Below are 9,833 nucleotides of genomic sequence, written 5' to 3'. Positions count from 1 at the left end.
TTTTCTAAGCACAAAGTCTCTCATTTATTTCGCGTGATATAACTGCTTACACGTTGGCAAGATCAGCTCGGCGACTTTTCGTTTCACTTGATCGAGAAAAGGCGTCCGATTGCTTCGAACATACCCACATACTTAGGGTAATGGCAGCGTTTGACTTCTCGCAAAAATTTACTGAGCTTCTCAGAAATGCACACATAAATATACACAGCACGTTGTTTTTTTTATAGTTTAGAGAGTGCTCCATTTTCTTTTATCCGTCGTGTACGCCAGGGTTGTCTTCTATCCCCTGTACCTTTTGTACTCAGCCTGGAAACATTCGTGCACTCGCTGCTCACCGATCCATATGTTTTGAGCCTTTCACTACCAGGTAGTGGTACCGTGAAGGTTATAGCATTCACTGATGAGATCACGCTATATTTGAAGAAAGAAGCCAGTTTATCTCGTAGTATACGAATTCTTGCTGAGTATGAGACTATTTCAGGTGCGGCATTGAATTTTTCAAGATGTAGATATTTGTTCATTGGTTTCCCAGACGTTTGCCAGCATCCCTTTTTCGGTCTTCGAAAAAGCGACTCCATTCCCATTCTGTGTCTTGATTACAACTGCTATAGCGTATCAACCTCCGTGTGATTTTCAGTACTCGAGGCCGCAAAACGCCACACTCGGAGTACAACTTATCGATATTGGAAAGAAGGGACTTAGCACAGACTCTGTTTTGCCGCCGTGCACGGTACATATCTCATGTTGTACAGCCCCCATTCCGAATAACTACGTCAATGCCGTCCTTCCTTGACTCCCCCCCCCTTTTTTTTGATCAGGTGGAACGTAGCTAGTTTGCCGAGCAGCACTTGGAGAACCTCGCAAATGCGGTGGATTCGCATTCCCATCCGTGTCTGTTCGCTGCCTGCTGCTTTCCCTGCGATTCTTTCTTTACTTGCTACACGGTGATAAGTGCCGTGCGCGTGATATTGCCTGCTAGTTCTTAGACACCAAGATACGCTTCTTGCTTCCGGATGCAAGGCTTAACTCTGCACCGCAAGCACTTAACGTTCCTGCATTTTCCTCCACAGAAGTAGCATTTTATCGGCACGGGCAGTAGGTTTGTGTCAATATGGGCCATCTAGAAAGCCGTGTTGTAGAAACAATGGCGGCCCTTCTGCGTCCTCTGGTTACTCCATCCCCTGTAGCACAATCGAGACGTCTCTCATGGGGCACTATAACGGCATCCTTTTTTCCTGGCCATCTCCGTGACTTTCTGAGGCGTGTAGGATGAAAAGAACTCTCAAGACGGGGCACAATGAGAGGCGGGACATGATAACATTTTTCCATTTGTCCTAATAGGAGTCTAACCAGCACGTACACAGTAAAAATTTTTACACCCAGAAGGGTGTAAATGAGCTTGTCCCGTGGACGACACCCTAAGGGTGTTAATTCAGCACCTTCCAAAAAGGGTGCTTCTTCATGCACCCTTAGAATAGGGTGTACATGTAAAAAAACTGTAGGGTGTTACAAAAACACCCTTAAGGAAGGGTGCCTTCGATGTCCATCACTTTTTTAGCACCCTCTGAGGAGGGTGCGAGAAGGGTGCACAAGGGTGTTGAGTGCCCGCCATGGCAGGGGTGCCAGTATTCTTTTAGACTGCACTAATAGATATCAGCATGCACTGATTACACACTACTTGAAGAAAGTGGTCCTGATTATCAATGGTGCACCACCTGTCGAGCTCCATTCATTGCGTCTGGGCAAAAATATAAACGCGTACTATCGTGTATGAACTTCTGCTGGATCTATATATACTTCAAAGTATATGCATAATGCGCGTTACAAAAAATGAAGCCTTGCTGCCCTTGCATATTGCGTTTATTTAATAGGCAAATAAAACATAAACTTTTCTTCTGCCACACAACTTTTTCACCAGATATACGTTCACGTATACGTACACTACACATGCAACACCTCAAATGTTTATTATATTTATTCAGTTTCACTTCATTGACAATTCTTTGCAACATACAATTACACTGGTTTCAGTTTAGTATACTGCTTCAAGTACATAGAGACTACAAATGAAATATACGCTAATATATCCCTATAATTCTTTCAAGTATCTACAATCCCAGTGGTTTCCAGTTTAATACTCCTTCATGTACACAATCGGTTAATAGGAATGAAATACAGGCAAATATATACTTATGATTCTTTCAAATATATACAATCACCATGATTTCACTATATACGCCTTCATGTACACAATCGTTCCCAAGAAGTGATGCACACAAAAATATATATGGATAGTGTTTTCAAATGTATACAATCACAGTGGATTAAGCTTTGTATTCCTGGATGTATAACAATTGGTTATGAGAAATGATGTACATGCAAACATATACGAGTTTTCGCACATATATCTTTAGCGAATACTTAAGAAACCAATACAATGATCAGAAACACAATAAGCTAAAAACGAACACAAAACTGAGTCAAAACACACAAAAAACAAAAGAGGTATTGCATAATTATGGCTAATGACACCGCTGGGTCACTTTATGCCAAATGTCCCAGCCATTTTGGCAACCATCTCAAATGTATTCGGAAAACTCCTGCTGCATTGAAAATAGTGAACTTCTGGAATATTTAGGAGAGAAAAAATATTTGGTCACGTGGCTGCCCTCTGAACTTCCTGGAATGCCGTCTAGGTGTTGTATGTGAAAAATTTTATTTTAAAAGCACCGCTCCTTCTTTCCATACGAAACTCGGTCTACGTGTTACGTAACAAGAGCTTAATTTGGGAGAGTTGGTTCATCGTGGTTGTGTGCTAGTCACAGCGCGACAAATTTAGGAAGAGACAGAAAGGACAGGAAAGAGCACCGACTGTCAACTGAATTTAATGAATGTGCTACGAGCGCTTTTATACGGAGTACAAGAACCGTATTGATGCGCGACGACACGTGTGAGCACTACAAAATAATCTTAACTGTGAAAAGAATACTCCCTCTCGGAAAGGATAAGTGAACGTGTAGTGATGCACTGATCATTGGTTTACCTGATAAAAAATACTTCTACAAACGTTAAATTGGCATTAAGTAAACCTATTCTCGTGACGAATGGGGCAAGATTGACTATTCCTGTTGCTGTTCAGTACACACACTTTTGAAAGCTTGCAAGGGGTGGAAAACAACACGCTAATATCATATCTGCTGGCTATTTTTTTAATTGTGAGACACATGATGTGGTATAACATGCAAAGGTTTTGGTCATTGTTTTTTGTTGGTCCTGTCTTCTTTAACTTTACTTTCTGCAGGAGGGTTTCGCAAATGGGTGTGATGATTCTGGTGGGATACCCAGCATCTTTTAGTCTTTTAATCTGGTTTTTAAACCTGACCTCACCCTTGTGCTAACATGACTTCTGAAGGGTGGCCTGAGTACATGTGGTATCAATTCCTCTTTCTACTAATTTTGAATGCCCACTATGAAAAGGCAGAACATTCTTAGCACTCCTGGGCTGATAGCACCAGCCAATACCCCAACAGCATCATCACACTTGTTTGCGAAACCCTCCTGCAGAAACTAAAGTTAAAGGAAACAGGACCAAAAGAAAAAGAGAATGACCAATCACCTTTGCATGTCACACGGTACTATGTACATAAGGTGTCTCACAATTTTAGGAAAAGAGCCAGGAGATATGACATTGTTGTTTTCTACCCCTTGCAAGCTTTCAAAAGTGCATGTACTTACAGCAACAGGAATAGTCAATCTTGCACCATTCGTCGCTAGAATAGGTTTACTGAATGCCAATCTAATGTGTATGAGATACCGCTAACACGTGGAAAAGTAAACATAGGACAAACTGGGCAATGCTTCAATGATCAAGCAAGACAGCATGCTTTAAATGTTAAGAAGGGCTATAATAGTCTCATGGCCGGGCACCGTAAAGAATGTAAGTGTAGTCCTAGGTTTCATAAAACACGGTTTTTGAAAAAAAAAAGCAAGCAGGAAAATGAGAGATTTTAGAACTCTTTATTAGGAAGGCCAAGGATCAATGCATCAGTACACCTTCACTTATCTTTTCCGAAAAAGAGTATTCTTTTATCGGTTAAAATTATTTTGTCATGGTCACACATGTGTTGTTGCAGATGAGCCCTGGTCTTGTGCTCAGTATGAAAACGCTCGTAGCACCTTCAATAAAATTCAGTTGACAGCGCTCTTTCCTGTCCTTTTTGCGATACGATTTTTATTACAGAAAAAATTTCATTTTCTTACAATTTAGGTATAATGATGAGTTTTCATTGTATCACAACATGGAGCAAATTGCATCTCAATACGGACCAAAATCACAATTTTGTGAAATTCGTGATATTTTCTTGTATATTTCAGCAGCTTGAGAAGTCTAAAGATATTTTTTCCTCATAATATACCTTCTGTGGAGTAAGTATTCACTGCTCAGATATTCATACAAAGTGCAATATTGCAATAAAAAATGCAAACATAACACATTTTGGCTTTATTCTTGGAAGCGAATGTGGCACAAAAATTGCACTATTATTATTCAGCTTCAAATACCTTACAGAAGCACATTTGCTTAACAGGTAGACCGAATTTGCTTTAGAAAAAATAAGCGGTAGTTTTAAAACGAAATTTTCCACAAACAGCACACAGACGGCATTGTGCCAGGAAGTTATAAGCCAGCCACATGAACAAAACTTTTTTTCTCGCTGAAATATTCTAGCAGTTCACTGTTTTCAACGCAGTAAGTCAGCACTTTTTTTTTCAAATACAATTCAGATGGTCGCCAAAGTGGCTGGGACGTTTGGCATGGAATGGTCCAGCTATATTTAAGCAAAATAACTTACACAAATAACAATGTTTGTTCATCTACCATGACCACACTAGAAAAAGTTGTTCAGGCATTGTGACACTAAAATTTTCAGCGTCGTACTGCCTGAACAACTTCTTTGATAAACTCCAAACTCACGCCGAGAAAAATCCGCTCAATCACAGTGGATGTTAAAGGCCTTGCGGCCGTAGACAATGTTGAAAATAAAAAAAAATCAACTCATCAGTGCTGTCACTCCTTCTTCGTCATTACTGACACGGAAGATTTTTCGGTTATCCATGTGGAGGTTCAGGAAGTAGGCTTGCTCTAGGCTGGGGCCGGGGGGTAGACTACGCAGGACGTCAGCGGCACCCTCCCATCCTGTAATAAGAGCAAATATGACTTCTCATAAAAGGATGTTCGTGCTGTTCTGGCAGCACCATATATAAAGAATGTGTAGTGTGTATCCTTCGAAATGGCGTGCAATTGACATTACACTGAACTCGAAGCATACAACCCATACATTCCAATAATTTCGTATGATAAAGATAAAAGTTTTCGAGCATACAGCAAATTCCCGAAATGAGATGAAGTTTAAGACTACAGCTCAAAAATGGCACTTACGAAAGCCTGAACTCACCTAAGAGTCAAATTCCTTCTAGAGTAGTGAGCCAGTGTGAAAAACAATTCCTAAAGTACAACGTTCAGAACATGTAACATTAATCAAAATGCACAAGAAACTTACCTTTTCCTGTACAAACAGTGAAGACATCTCTGCTTTCTCTTTTACATGAGAACAAATGATCTTGGGCGTGGCACTAGCGAAGAGGTCTGCAAAAAAAAGTAAAAGATTTACTGACTTTAATCACGCCTCTAACAATCTGAGGAATTGTTACAAGTCACCAATCAGTGCAATTCCGAGTGCCTCTATAAGGGCATCAAAAATGAACAATTTTCTCGTTCTTTCTACTCCCACAAGACGCTCCGTCAATGGAATCTAAACCAAATTTGACGCTGTGCTTCCTATTTGCCTGCTTTCTAGACGTAGGGCTGCGAACATGTGTTTTGTGCACCTAACCTAGCACAGAAATTCGTCATCTATAACTCAATCATCTTAATTCATTGTAATTTGATAAAAGATGTGATAGCTCGTCCAGTTTTTAAAGAGTTGCGGGCCTGCAATAGGCACTGCCTTGCACGTATGAAAGTACTTCTTAAAAAAAAAATTCAAAGCTTGCTTTCAGAAAAAGCGTCTGGCATATTTCGACAACCAAGCCCATCCTCTGATGGCAGTCAGGGGCACGCTATTAGCGATTATTCACTACGGGATTTACAAACGTAACCCGTGCCTAAATACTCAGTTAAACACAATCACGCAAGTAAGAGCGCTCGAACGACACCAACGCGTGCGGACGCCGACTACGTTGCAGCAGCCATGGCTTATGCTAGAGCTACCGCACATGGCTCCAACAGTCACGTATACTCTCTCGATTCTGTTATAACGCCGAACATTATCGCAGATGAAAGCGAAGCACAAAAACAGCAAACAGAAACGAGGGAAAACAACGCACGGCGAAGGCCACAACAACGCGCCTTTGAAAGTCTGCTAGATCTTTCCCTGTTGCTGATGGCACTTGTCCTAAATAGCTTAAAAGACCGAGGCGCACGTGCTGGGAGCATCGCGGCATATCAGCACCTCCAACTATACCGTCTTTAAGCAAAAAAAAAGCCATTTCGTACAGTGTGCCTCTGTACATAATTTTTGCTTTTTCTTTCTTTATTACGCTTACACCTACAGAAGCATGTTGCACATTTGAGTATTAATAGAAATGTTATTACGATGTAGCCCAAAGCACATCTTAAAACAATATCAATCACTTTGTGCAGTGTAGAGACAATGTGCGATCAGCAACTAATCCCACCCTTGTTAAGTGATCACGTCACTCACTGTATGAGTGATGCAGGCACTTACACAACATCGCGCATAGCAGTGTGAACTCGTTAAGTCACACGTTTAATCGGGCATCTGCAACAGGCCCGCGAACGCATGCTGTTGTAAATGGTTGGCAGCCTACTTCGGCAGAGCTGCTGCAGGCGCCCAGCTAGCGCTGTATGATTACTACCTACGAAAACAGTACACTCACCGTTAACAGGCCCACGTTGTCCGTGTCCGCCACTCCATGAATATTCCTTAATCCGAGCGTCACTTCGAACACGGTGTCATGCGTGACCACCATTGAATATGCGCCTGTTCGCTAGCACACACACAGCGGCCAAGACCCCAGACCAACGCAACGCATTTGAAAGACGATGAGACAGAGAGAGCGACGTTGAGATAGAGAAGGAGGAGGCACTGGCGGCGCCGCAGCTGTCGACGCTGGTGTTCGGTGACGCAACTATTCGCTTATCTACGCCGCCGTTGTGGGAGCAACGCTGGCCGTGGTGAGCGGGGTGGAAGGGGGGGAGGAGCTTGAAACCCGACAGGACGGCGCCGAAAGGCAAACGCTATAGCGCATACGGCGGACGGCCGTTCGTCCCGGAATGACTCCTTGTAAATGGCAACTCTCCTTCCAGCCAGTCGCACAGCGACGCAGGCTATTTACCAGCCTCGGGTTCTTTGAGTATTTTGACGGAATGCGATTGCAGTGGGCGAGAAATAGTGAAGCAAAACTTGCGGAAAACAAAGTGCACCATGGAATGACCAGAAACAATAATTATTTCGTCCTCGGTGGCATTAGCGGGAGAGCATCGCTACACCTTTTTCCAGAGGAATTTCTTTTTGCATTGTCTGTGTCTGGCACTTCCGCGTATGGTGCCGCAAACTCTGAATGCGTAGTCGAAGCTGGAACAAATTAATCCACAGTCGCGGATGTTTAGAAGGCTTGCACGCACCACGAAACGTGCCGAGGTTGTTATAACAAACTTTTTGCTGACCACATGATCAGCACATAATTCCATATGGTTGCCCGAAGAGCTAGCTAAGCACCTGTAGCAAAGGCAGGGCGCGTTCTTGTTAAACGTTGTTAATATAAACGATGGTTGTGCATAAGTGCAGTGACAGCTTTCCGTGGGAATTGTTCATAACCCACGTTTTCGAGCGTAGAAGCACCTCAGCGTAGCTAATCAGCTACCACAGCAAGTTCGTAAGCAACGATCAGGTACGAAATAGTGCAGCTGTTTTCCATGTACTGAATAGTCCGTGTACAGTGCGTTGACCACCGCCATTCCTTAAGCCACCTCCCATATAGACTCCCAGTCTGAACAGGTGTGGGACCTTAAACAATAAGAAGCAGTGCCTCCCCCCCCCGCACACACACACACACACACACACACACACACACGCGAAATTCGAGGGTGCTCGGGCTGATACACACGCATACTTATTCACAGGCGCACACACATACCGTATACACACATACGGCCACACACACACGCGACCGTAAACGCACGCATGCATGGGCGTACACATGTGCACAGGCACGCTTAACACAAGCACGGACTCGCACATACGCGCGCACGCACACATGCACGGGTGTACACACAATCGCGCTTACACGCACACACACCCACCCATACTCGGGCGAACATTATTTGTGTGTATATAATCCATAGCAAACATGCAGCTTATAACCAACGCTAAGGAAAGCTTTCGTAACATGGATTGCAGTTAATTGCCATTATAGATGAAACGCGATTTGCTTCTGCTGACATTCTGCTGTATTCGGAGAGCACCTTCACACATTCTAAGTCAATTAGGCCGTCATTTAACGCAACGTCCACATATTCGTGCAGTAGCTGCGCTGCTCGGCCGCCAATCCGAAGATCGCGGGTTCGATGCCGGCCGTGGCAGTCGAATTAAGGCGGAGGCGAAAAGGTAGAAGCCTTTGCACTGTGAAAATCTCTGCAGCCTTCCACTACGACGACCCTCATAATCATATCGAGGTTTTTGAGACGTAAAATCCCAAATATTATAATTATGTGTTCTTCTTATGCTGCATATTCCATCTGATGAATCGGCACCTACACCCTTCTCAGGCACAAAAGCACCCTTAGAGCCTATTTTAGGGTGCTATTGAGGCAAGCACCCTAACAAAGGGGTACTTTTTTTTTCAATCGACCATTTATGGGTGTTAAAGGGTGTTGCAAAGGGTCTTTCTCGTAAAAGCACCTTTTTTACACCCTTTTGGGTGCAAATATTTTTACTGTGTACTCTAGCAATGTGTCATTTCAAATGTGCTTTGCAAAGGCGTTAACACTGGTTTCCGTGGCGTAGGTGTTAATCGCTTTGTCATATCTGGTCGCTGCTCATGTAGTCGCTTTGCGCGCCTCCTAATAGCAGCGAGATTTTTTGTTTGTGGCGTGGTAGGTGCAAAGCTGTGTCAGCAGGTCATCGTCGTCGAGCTCTCTTTCCGATTCTGGAAAGCTCATACTTCGACCCTCTATCGTTTCTGTCAGAGAAATTGTTCTTTGGGGAGTAGGAATTTCTACGACAGTGGTTATACCGCTTCCAGTTGGTAGTTCGTAGGCGTGTACGGCTAGTATTACATCTGGCCTGGTTCCTATAGCCAGGTAATCTCACTGTAACCGATTGGTGCATTTACTTTAATATTTTCATGTGTTTATCTATGCCACGTATACATGTGGGTTTGTGTATACATGCGCCCTATTCTGAGACGGTAAGCTATTAAAATTCCACACATGACATCCCTTGTACATATTTGATGACATTTTCACGTCTTGCATGTTTTGTATATACTATGTCGCCATGTGATGCGGTTTTGGACACTCTTTGGCCTTGGAAATTTTTCTTCAAAGGCAATAATTATAATGTGCTTATTAATTTATTTACGTTATTGTGCTTGTTGCATAGAAACTGCTCACATGTGTCTGTAGCGTCCCACGATGGAATAATTTTTTTCTAAAGAGATATACATACCAAAGTCTCCCTAGCAAGACTATAGTCTTTAAAAAAGAAAACGTGTGCAGTTGCACGCAGTGTTGAGACTGTAGGAAGTGCGCT

The 9,833-nt window shown here is 43.0% G+C and overlaps 1 long non-coding RNA gene across 1 annotated transcript; it reads right to left on the bottom strand.

The window, feature by feature from the left end:
- Positions 1–4,137: 4,137 nt before the first annotated feature.
- Positions 4,138–7,269, bottom strand: LOC142817281 (uncharacterized). Its single transcript, XR_012895145.1, has 3 exons — positions 6,958–7,269; positions 5,559–5,644; positions 4,138–5,194 (listed from the first exon to the last, which is right to left on the bottom strand). It is a non-coding gene; the product is annotated as an uncharacterized LOC142817281 (long non-coding RNA).
- Positions 7,270–9,833: the final 2,564 nt, after the last annotated feature.

This window comes from Rhipicephalus microplus, chromosome 5 (assembly GCF_043290135.1).
Source record: "Rhipicephalus microplus isolate Deutch F79 chromosome 5, USDA_Rmic, whole genome shotgun sequence".
NCBI lineage: Eukaryota > Metazoa > Arthropoda > Arachnida > Ixodida > Ixodidae > Rhipicephalus > Rhipicephalus microplus.
Note: the sequence above shows the minus strand (reverse complement) of the source record. Positions and strands in the feature narration are given on the sequence as shown.